We start from the raw sequence: 12328 nt of genomic DNA, 5'->3' as shown, positions 1-12328 counted from the left end.
TGATGAGGGAATGAAGAGGGGTATTAGAATATTACTTCAGAAAGATTATTGGGGTGGGGATAGGGGTAGGAGGAGTGTGAAAGAAAGCTTTGTGAAATAGGTGATGTGTGAGTTGGATCTCAAAGGAGGAATATATATTAGCCAGGCATAAAAGGGAACATTACTACAGACCTTGCAGGAATAAGGATTATAAAGGTGTACTATGAACAATTGTCTACCAATAAAATAAATAACCTGGATTAAATGAAAAAATTTCTAGAAAGACAAAAACTACCAAAATTTACTCAAGAAAAGTTAGGCAATGTGAAGAGACCTATAACAAGTAAGAGATAACAAATAAGACCTATAACAATTAAGAGATAGTTAAACAAACAAACAAAAAAAGGCAAAACTACCCACAAAGAAAAACCTAGGCACAGATAGCCTCACTAGTGAATTCTACCAAATATATGATGATAAATTAATAACAATTCATCACATTCTCTTCCAAATTAAAAAGGAGGAAGGAACATCTCCCAACTGATTCTAAGGGACCAATAGTATCCTGAGAGAAAAAACAGACAAAAACATCACAATTACAAAAAAACACTGCAGACCAATATTCTTATGAATATGGATACCAAAACTCACCACAAACACTAGCAAACTGAATCCAGCAAAATCCAAAAAAGAATTATGTTTCATGACCAAGTGAGATTTATCACAGGAATGCAAGTTTGGTTCAATATTTGAAAATCAATTAGTATAATACATTACATCAATGAAACAAGAAAATTACATGATCATCTCAGTAGACACAGAAAAATCATTTGACAAATATCCTAACACTATTTCATGATTTTAAAAAACACTCCACAGACTAGAATTAGAAAGAACATCCTCAAATTGATTAAGGGTATCTACAAGAAACCCACAGCTAACAGCGTACTTAGTGGTGAAAGACTGCATGCTTTCCAGGAGATGGAAACCCAGACAAAGACATCAATCTGTTCTCACAATTTTTATTCGACATTGTACTGGAAGTTTTAGGCAGGGCAATTAGGCAAGAAGATGAAATAAAAGACATCCTGATTGGAAAGGAAGACATAAAATGATCTCTATTCACAGATGACATGATCTTGTATGTAGACAATGCTAAGGAATCTGAAAAGAACTATTAGAACTAATAAGCAAATTCAGCAAGTTTTTAGGGTACAAAATCAATATACAAAATTCAATTTTATTTCTATACACTTGCAATGAACAATTCAAAATGAAATTAAGAAACAATTCCACTTATAGTAGCATTGAAAAAGTATAAAATATTTAGGAAGAAATTTAACAAAAGAGGTGCAAATCTTACACTCTGCAAACTAACAAATATTGTTCAATAAATTTTAGAATATCTAAATAAATTGAAAAAATCCCATGGTTGTGGATGAGAAGACTTAATATTGTTAAGGTGGCAATACCCTTTGAATTGATCTATAGATTCAATGCAATTCCTAACACAATCTCAGGTGGATTCCTTTTAGAAATTGACTAGCTGATTCTAATATTCACACGAAATTGCAAATGACCCAGAATAGCCAGAATAATCATGAAAAAGAGGAAAAACCCTGGAAGATTCACACCTCTGATTTCAAAATGTACTAAAAAGCAGTAGTAATCAAAACAATGTTTTACTGCCATAAGGATAGACATAGAACAATAGAATAGAATTGAGAGTACAGAAATAAACCCATACACCTATGGTCAATTGATTTTTGCCAAGACCATTCAACAGGGAAGAATAGTTGTTTTTAAAAACTGCTGGAACAACTAGTTAGCCACATGTGAAAGAGTTAAATTGTACCCTTACCCCACATACAAAAATTAACTCAAAATTAATCAAAGATGTAAATGTAAGAGCTAAACTTATATAACCCTTAGAAGAAAATATAAGGTAAATATTCATGACCTCAAAATTGGCAAAGTATCCTTAGATACAACACCAAAAACACAAGCAACCAAAGAAAAAAATAGATAAATTATACTTCATCAAACTTAAAAAATGTTGTGCTCCAAAAGATACTATCAACCAAAGACAACCTAGAGAATGAGAGATCATATTTGCAAATCGTATATGTCTAATAAAGAACTTGAATATGGTTTGGATTTGTGTCCTTACACAAATCTCATGTTGAATCAGAGGAGGGACTTGGTGGGAGGTGACTGGGTCATGGGGAGGATTTCCCCCTTGCTGTTCTCCTGATAGTGAGTCAGTTCTCATGATATGTGATGGTTTAAAAGCATGCGGCACTTCCCTTTTTGCTCTCTCTCTCTCTCCTGCCACCATGTGACGAAGGTGCTTATTTCCCCTTCACCTTCCGCCATTATTGTAAGTTTCCTGAGGCCTCCCAGTCATGCTTCCTGTTAAGCCTGTGGAACTGTGAGCCAATTAAACCTCTTTTCTTCATAAATTGCCCAGTCTCAGGTAGTTCTTTATAGCAGTGTGAGAACAGATTAATACAGACTTATATCTAGGATATATAAAGAACTCTTACAACTCAACGATAAAAAGAAAAAGAACCCAATTTGAAAATAGGCAAAGGATCTAGACATTTCTCCAAAAAAGATATACAAATAAACCAATAAGCACATGAAAAGGTGCTCAACATCATTAGTCAGTGGGGAAATGCAAATCAAAACTACAATGTGTTACCATGTCACACCCATGAGGATGATTAGAATCAAAGAGTGAAATAATGACAAATATTGGAGAGGATGAGGAGAAATTTCAACCCTCATACACTACTGGTGGGAATGTGAAATGGTGCAGCCACTTTGGAAAATGGTCTGGCAGTTTTTCAAATGGTTAAACCTAGAGTTGTCATATGACCCAGCAATTCTCAACTCAAAAGAAATTAGGCCGAGCATGGTGGACTGTAATCCCAGCACTTTGGGAGGCCAAGGCAGGCAGATTACTTGAGGTCAGGAGTTTGTGACCAGCTTGGCCAACATGGTGAAACCCTGTCTCTAATAAAAATACAAAAATTAGCCAGGTGTGGGTGCGGGGAAGGGGAACATCAGGAAGAATAGCTAATGGATGCTGGGCTTAAGACCTAGGGGATGAGATGATCTGTGCGTGCCTGTAATCCCAGCTACCCTGGAGGCTGAGGCAGAATTGCTTGAACCCAGGAGGCAGAGGTTGAAGTGAGCTGAGATCATGCCACTGCACTCCAGCCTGGGCAGCAGAGTGAGACTCCATCTCAAAAGAAAAAAAACGAGAGAGAGAGAGAAATGAAAACACATTTTAAATTTGTCCACATTTTAAAATTGTACACAAGTGTTTATAGAAGTCTTATTCATAATAGTTAAAAGGTGGAAACAACCCAATTGTACATCAACTGAAAAATGGACAAACAAAATGTGGTATATTAATATATTATAATATAATATAATATATAATATAGCTATAAAAAGGAATGAAGTACTGATACAAGATCTCACATGGATGAAGCTTAGAACCATTACGCTAAGTGAAACAAGCTAGTCACAAAACACCACATATTATATGATTCCATTTATATTAAATGTCCAGAACAGGCAAATCTAGAGAGACAGAAAGTAGATTAGTGGTTGGTTAGGGCTGCAGGAATGGGGGATAGAGAGACAATAGCTAGAGTACCTGGCTTCTTTTTGAGGTGATAAAAATGTTCTAAAATTGTGTCGATGCACACACTGGGGCCTGTCAGAGGGGAGGGTGGGGGTAGGGAGAGCATCAGGAAGAATAGCTAATGGATGCAGGGCTTAATACCTAGGTGATGGGATGATCTATGCAGCAAACCACCGTGGCACATGTTTACCTATGTAATAAACCTGCCCATGCTACACATGTACCCCTGAACTTAAAATAGAATTTGAAGAAAAAAAATGTGGTGATGGTTGCGTAACTCTGTGAATATAATACTATCACTGAATTGTACACCTTAAAGGGAAGAATTATGTGGTGTGTAGATTATATTTCAATAAAGTTGATTTTTTTAAGAAAAAAGAATGTTGCCAATCCATGGGGGGGGGCGTGGGAAATGAAGATAGGGGAAAGCCCTCTGGGCAGAGGCAATACATATAAGGCACATGCAAATAAAATATGTGCAGAACAGTGTAAACAGTTTAATAACGTCATCACTAACACCTACTATGTTGCAGGCACTTTTCTAGACCATGGGATATGCAGTGAACAAAATTTACAAAAGTACCTATCCTTGTGGAGCTTACACTGTAATAGAGGAAACATATTAAAATCCCTAAAGAACATAGTACATTAGAAAAGTGTTTAAGTGCTAATGAGAAAAAAATAAATAAGACTTGAAGGTATTGCATGAGGTGGGGGTGCAATGTTATACAAAGTAGGAGCTCTTGAGTAAAACAGCTGAAGAAAGGAAGGAAACAGTGAATCTGGGGGAAGAACGTTCTAGATGGCACAGCAAGTACAAAGGCTAGTGTAAAAATATATCTATCATTTATGAAGAGCCAGATTATGTAAGGCTTTTTAGATTATTGTAAGGACTTTGACTTTGCTCTGACTGAGATGGGAAATTACTGTAGGATTTTGTGGCTATAACGGGATCAGTTTGGCTACTGCGTTGAGAATAGATTGAAGGGGCTAAGTTCACAAACAGCAAGAGCAACCAGAAGAATACAATAATCATTCAGAAAAGTGAAAATGGTGGTTTGGACCAGATTGTAAGCAGTGGGTGTGGTAAGAAATGGTCACATTTTGGACATATTATGAAGGTAAGAACTTCAGTATCTCCAGATGGGTTGGATTGCATGGCATAAGGGGAAAAGAGGACTCTAGGATGATATAAAGCCATAAGACAGGGTGCAAATTCACTGAAACCATGATGATTTTATTTGTACTAGAACATAAAGGATGTGAAGGTGGGAGATGTGCTTGGAAGATAGGTAGGGATAAGAATATAGAAGACCTTATATTTCACGCATATAAACTTGGGCTTAGTTTCTGATAGAGAGTTGTTGAAATGAGCAGAAATATGTAGTTAGACTTGTTTCAAACAGACTTGTTTCATAACAGTGGTAAAAGTATGCAGAAAATACCAGAGACATACAAACAATTTAGGAGGCTATTACCACATTCAGGAAAGAGTTGTCATACAAATGTTTCTCCAGTCCCTCTACACACTAGAGCAGACATAGGATAGGACAGATATAAGAAAGACTAAGGAGGTAGACTTGGCAGGACTTAATGGTTGTTTGGTTATAGGAAATGAGGATAAAAGAAGAGTTGAGAGTGATACTTGATATGGTTTGGATCTGTGTCCCCACAAAATCTCATGTGGAAATGTAATCCCCAGTGTTGGAGGTGGGGCCTGGTGGAAGGTGATTGGATCATGGGGGCAGATCTTTCATGGGTTGGTGCTGTCCTTGCTATAGTGAGTCAGTTGTTGCAAGATCTGGTTGTGTAAGAGTGTATGGCACCTCCGGCCTGTTGCTCCTGCCTTCCCCATGTCACCTGCCTGCTCCTGCTTGACCTTCCACCATGAGTAAAAGCTCCCCAAGGCCTCCCTAGAAGCCAGCAGATGCACGTGCCATGTGTCCTGTACAGCCTGCAGAACCTTGACCCAGTTAAACATCTTCTTTATAAATTACGCAGCCTTAGGTATTTCTTTCTAGCAACACAAGAATGACCTAACACAATATCCTACCCTAAGTTCTACTTTCAACGACTGCTGGATGGTAGCACCATTTACTGTGACACGAAACACAAGAAGGGGGGAAAGCTCTGGATATTAAAAGGAAAAAAAAAACCCTATGATATGCTAAATATTAACATAGTAAGTTTGAGAAACCCTTGGAATCAGCCTGGGTTCTCAAAGCTAGCCTCTAAGCTAATTTTGTTAATCTTGTCCATGTGGGAAAAGCATCCACTGAATTTGTCTGCACAAGCACTGTGGTTGGTTTGAACACTACATTTCTGTGTAAAATAATTTAATATTTAGACTTTCAGGATCTTGTTTACAGGAGTGTACCTCACCACTTCATCCAACCCTCCAAACTTCTCATTCCCCAGCTTTCTAGCTGACACAAAGTCATTAAGTCCCCAGCCATTCAATGCTAAAGGTCAAACTTAGCCTTACAGTGAATTCCTTGAGCCACGAGTATCTCTATAAGGTGCCTACTTGAGCAGCAGCAACCCAGCCTCTCTCATGCTGACACTGTCATGGCAACAAGGAAGTGTGTTTTCTCTTCTTTTTAAAATCCAGACTATGTATTTTATTTTTATTTTTATAAAGTTTGAAATATATGGAAGATTAGGCCAGGCACGGTAGCTCATCCCAGCACTTTGGGAGGCCAAGGCAGGAGAATTGCTTGAGCCAGGCAATTCTCAATTGCTTGAGGCCAAGGCAGGAGAATTACTTGAGTTTGAGACCAGCCCAGGCAACATAGCAATACCTCATTTCTACAAAAAAATACACAAAATTAGCTGGGCATGGTGGCACATGGCTGTAGTCCCAGCTACTCCAGAGGCTGAGTTGGGAGGATCACCTGAGCCCAGGGAGTTCGAGGCTGCAGTGAGCTATGATCATGCTACCGCACTAAAGCCTGGGTGACAGAGTTAGACCCCATCTCAAATACATATGTGTAGAAAGAAAAAAGAAAAGAAGAAAACCCACAGTGGGTGTTTTTAATTTAATCTTTTGCTGACACCTAGTGCCAGAACTCTGCATATTCAGCTACCTGCTCCAAATAAGAAAAAAATAAATAGAATTAACAGGATTTTTAAATTACCATGAATTTGACAAAAAAGATGATTTATTTTAGCAAACAATATTTATCTTATCTTTACATTATACTTTTCACATCATTTCCCACATTTAAATAACAGCCTTTTAAAGTATTCAGACTCCAGGCCTTCTAAATGTCTAAGAATTCAATGTTGAGGCAATTTCTTCCTATTCTCATTTTTGGTTCCCTGCTGGGGGAGTTGCTAAGAGTGCATAGAGGCCCAAGTAGTTCAGAATTTAACTCTTTGTAAGTTTTAAAGCACTTAGAATAAATTCCCCTTGGAAATCGTATGGGATGAGTCTGGAGTCCACGATGTTTTCATAACCATGCTTTTCAACCATTCTCAATTTCACATTATGGGTTTACACTAAACAGCAAACATTTAGCCTTTCATGTAATTATTATAAGTGCTCATTTCTAAAGGGGAATGAATTTGTAAATAAAGGGAGGGAAGAGTGACTTCTTATGGTATGAAATAATTTTGAGGAGAAACACGATTTGTATATACATCATTACAAATAGGGCTTAAACTATTTGTGGTAACTAAAACTTGTGGGCAGAAAAAGAATTCAGGAGGATTACATCTGTGTTTGATGGTGTTATAGCTACGGAGGCAAAGGAAGAAATGAAAATGTAAGGTTTGTAAAAATGAATGAACCAGTTTTCTGCCTGAATCTGCATCTATTGGCTGTGTGAACTTAGTTGTGTGAGCCTCAGTTTCCTCATCATCGCTAAACTAGAGATGATGATGATAATGTGCTTGCCTTATAGGGTTGCTGTAAGGATTGAAGTATTCTACAGAATTTCTGACACATGGCAAGTGCTCAATAAACAATAGCAGTAATAGCAGCATTAAAAATAACTAGGCTTACCCCAATGCCTCCTCTTATGGAGTCTAATGCTGTCAAAAGAACGGGGCTCCTGTTGTAAATGTTCCAGAGCACCTTGGAAAGTAACTATGACCACCTCAGCTTCAGTACAAGATGCCACAGATCCAAGGTCAAGTGGCCCCTGGGAGGTCATAGAGGCATGTTTCCAGAGGGCACTTGAAATCAGTATGAACAGTCAGTCTTACTCAAGAGCAGAGAAACAGGGTAATAAAGTCTAGATTCTTTAACCTTGCCTCACTGCCCATTCACTGCCCTGTCCTTCAAAGAAACAAAACTGCTTTCTGTGGAACAAAGTGGCTAATATAAGATAGGCTCAGACTAACTTAGGTTTGAATTCAAACTCTACCACTACCCAACTGTTCCACTATGTACAAGCTAATCTTGTACACAGTCTTGTACATAATCTTAGATCAGAGAAGCTAATCTTCTCTGAGCCTTAATTCCTTCATTTGTAAAATTGGAAATAATAATAATGATACCTAACTCAAGGTTATTGCTAGGATTAAATGAAATGATGTGTGTAAATCACTTTGCACAGTGCCTGGCAAATAATCTGTAATCAAGAAATTATTATCAGGCTGGGCGTGGTGGCTCACACCTGTATACCTAGCACTTTGGGAGGCTGAGGCAAGTAGATTGCCTGAGCACAGGAGTTGGAGGCCAGTCTGGGCAATATGGTGAAACCCCATCTCTACTAAAAAATACAACAAGAACAAAAAAATTACCCAGGGATTCTGGCGTGCACCTGTAGCCCCAGCTACTGGGGAAGCTGAGGCAGGAGAATCGCTTGAACCCAGGAGGCAGAGGTTGCAGTGAGCTGAGATTGCACCACTGCACTCCAGCCTGGGCGACAGAGCAACTGTCTCCAAAACAAAACAAAACAAAACAAAACAAAACAAAACAAAAGACAAGATAAATTACTATCATTGCATGATTAAATCATCCGACTTGCCACCACATCAAATATGGCCTTGATATTGAGACTAGCTTGGCAATTTCAAATGGATTTTAATAATCTGAAAAGCCTGTCTTACATGTCATTTCTTTCTATGGTTTAAACCTGATCATAATCACCATTTGTTAAACACCTACCATATGCTGGGTACTTACGCACTTTTTCTTACTTAATCTTCACATCAGATATGGCCTTGATATTGAGACTAGCTTGGCAATTTCAAATGGATTTTAATAATCTGAGAAGCATGTCTTACATGTCATTTCTTTCTGTGGCTTAAACCTGATCATAATCACCATTTGTTAAACACTTACCATATGCTGGATTCTTAGGCACTTTTTCTTACTTAATCTTCACAATACCTTCACAATTTCTTACTTAATCTATTAATATTTTCCCTTCACACATGATGAAAGGGAAGCTCAGAGAAGGTAAGAAGTAACCTGCCTCAGGCTACATATGCAGCACAGCCAATGGTTGAACCTGGCATGGATGTTGCTGGCCCCTGATTTTGTGTATTGCAGTTCAGATCTTTGTAAAAACACATTCCATGGCCTCCTACAGCCTCCAGGGGAAAAGTCAAACCCCTTAGCTTATTACTCAAGGCTTTCCCCTATGGTTCGAGCCCCTACCGATTCCTCTGGCCTCCTTGCCTACTGCCTAATCACCTTCTCCAGGAAATCTTCCCTGATACCCTTCCTAAGTCTCCCATAAAACCCTGGCTGATATCTGTATCACAGGATGTGCCACGCTACACTGTAAGTGTTGATTGTATTGCCTATATTCCTCAAAAATGCTGGTAAAGTGCTTGGCACAGAGTAGGAATTCAATAAATGTGTGATAAATGAATGAGTGGATACATTAATGAATATCAAGCAAGAAAGCCCCAAATAATGTCCTACCGCTTTATAGAACAGTGGTGCTTAAAGTGTGGTCCCTGGGCCAGCAACAACAGTGTCATCTGGGAACTTAGATATGCAAATTATAGATCCTGACCCAGACCTACTGAATAAAAAATTCTGGGGTTGAGACCTGGCTGTCTGTGGTTTCACATCACCTCCAGGTGATTCTGATGTACATATATTAGGAGTATAGGGGTATAGTTATTATTAGCACTAATTCTTTAAATTTATTTGGTACTTGATAGATTACAAAATAATTTTCTAACTACTATCTTTCAAATCAAGGATGAAATGGAGAGGGAAAAATCGTTAAGGAATTCAGATCTATTTTAAACACATCCCTATTTAGTACGCCTCTCAGTTCTGAGAAACTAACTTTGTCAGCAGTCACACATGGAAAAGGAAATTTGTGTCTTTGTAGGAGTGTCTGCCTGGCCAGGTTGGGGTAGTGTCCTCTGTGGTCAGCAGCACCTCTAGTGAAATCTCATTGGTTGGATGAAGGATTCCAGGTGAGCAAAATTGAATGTGATTAAATTCTCATTGAGGCTGTAGGAAAGCTAAAGCTATAGGAAGAAAGGCTTACTCATGTAGGGGATAAGGGATATACGAGTATTTTTTAGTGCTTTATGCAGACATGATGTTTCCGTAAGTGAAAGAAGCCATTCACAAATTTATCTGAACCGATTGTTAGTTTACAAAAAAAAAAAAAAAGTTCTTTAACTCTCTCCAGAAAAAAAAAAACTGTGAAAGACACTAAAATGTTAATAGCAATTTTCTCCAAGTAGTGGGATTATACTTTTATTTTATAATTTTTTTTGCAAATAACATTATTTTTATGAGAAAAAGATAATAATAAAGGTATAAAATTGGTTTTGTGTACTGGGGGAGCCTGACATACAGAACTAATGATTAACTAATGATTGGTGTAGCTGGAGGCAGGATTTGAAAGAGAAGATTGGAATCTTAGAGGGTAGGAGCTAGAAAGAATCCAGGACAATTTAGCTGATATCAATGGGGCCCCTAAAGCATTGAAATAAGATTTCTGTAGGCAAAGATTGAGGACACTACTGGCTCAAGCTTTCTGGTAATTCAAGAGCAACTTCTAGCAAAAGAGAAGGCAAGAGTCTGGATGGAAAATAGATAGCCATGTATAGAAAATAGATGGATAGCCATGGGTTTTTTCCCAGGACCTAGAAGGCAAGAGGGCTCATTTGGAGAGTGAAAAGTTAGGGTAAAATATCCCAGGCAGTTGGTGGCTCCAAGGATTGCAACTTAAGGAGGTAACAACTTGAAAACAAGAAAGGGATAAGTAAGCAACTGGCACCTGTAGCAAACATCCAGCACTTTAAACTTGTGCCAAACTAATTTCACAAAATGAGATTATGGTCCTATTACTTGTATTATCTGCATATAGTGCACACACTGTGGTTTCTTCACACTATGGTAAAAATGGGTTGTGTTCTTTAAAATAATACCTGAGCAATACTTTGGAGAGGAGGTTGATGCAGAATTAAAGCAAAAGTTGTGAATCTCGAGGGCATGATCTCTAGAGAAGTCCTTCATTCCCCTCTTCCCATATTCAAGCCTTTGGAGTGGAAAATTATTACTTGAGCAGTTTCTATTTATTGAGCAATTAGTATTTGGAAGGCTAAATGCTTTGAATTGATTTCTCATTTATTCTTTACGAGTTAGATACTGCTATTATGCCCAACTTTACCAATGAAGGAATGGAGGTGTAGCTTGCAGAAGGGCAGTGTTAGGACTGTCTGGCTCTGAAGCCCAAATTCCTTCTAAAACACTTCCCTGCATTTGTTAGTCCTGAAAATACCCTAAAGCAAGTAACAATCACTATGAAATGCTAAAATTAGTAATACCTACTGTGAGGTTATAAAGTGATATGGTCATACTGCATTGGTGGGAATGTGAATTGGTGTGACCTTTCTGAAGGACAATTTGGCAATACTTACCAGAAGAATTTTAAGTGCAAGTGCCTTTTGTTTCAATTATTGAATTACTAGAAATTCACCCTAAACATTAACTGACAATGATATATGTCCAAGGCGTTTAGTGCAAAAACCCAGAAGCAATCAGCGTCCTTCAAAGGGGAGCTGGCTAATTAACTTACGATACTGTCATGCAATAAAAATTAAGAAGGCCAGGCATGGTGGCTCATGCCTGTAATCCCAGCACTTTGGGAGGCCAAGTCGGGAGGATCCCTTGAGCTCAGGAGTTGGAGACCACCATGGGCAACATAGTAAGACTCCATCTCTATTTTAAAAAATGAATACATTAAATTAAATTAGCTCTGTGTGGTGGCATGCACCTGTAGTCCTAGCTACTCAGAAGGCTGAGGTGCGAGGATCACTTGAGTACAGGAGGTCGAGGCTGCAGTGAGCTATGATCATGCTACTGCCCTCCAGCTTGGGTAACAGAGGGAGACACTGTCTTAAAAAAAAATAAATTAAATTTTAAAAAGCAAGTTACAGAATAGTGTGTATAGTGTGATTACTTTTGTAGTGCAGTAATTTTTAAATATATATATAGAAGGTAGATTGATATACTGACATGTGAATAATGTTCCCTCCAAAAAAAACATAAGAAGCTTCTAACAATAAATACCTTTGTGAAGAGTAACTGAATTATTATTTTCGTGCCACTTGCAGATATTTGAGCTTTTAAAATTTTGTTCCCCCATGTTTGCTATTTTAAAAAAATTAACACTTCATTAAATCTTTTAAATAAAAACCAAATAGCATTTATTGAGGCTTTATAATGTGCAAGGGACTATGCTAAGCCCCATTTTCACATTA

This window comes from Macaca thibetana, chromosome X, assembly GCF_024542745.1.
Source record: "Macaca thibetana thibetana isolate TM-01 chromosome X, ASM2454274v1, whole genome shotgun sequence".
Classification (NCBI taxonomy): Eukaryota; Metazoa; Chordata; class Mammalia; order Primates; family Cercopithecidae; genus Macaca; species Macaca thibetana.
This window is presented reverse-complemented; position numbering follows the sequence as displayed.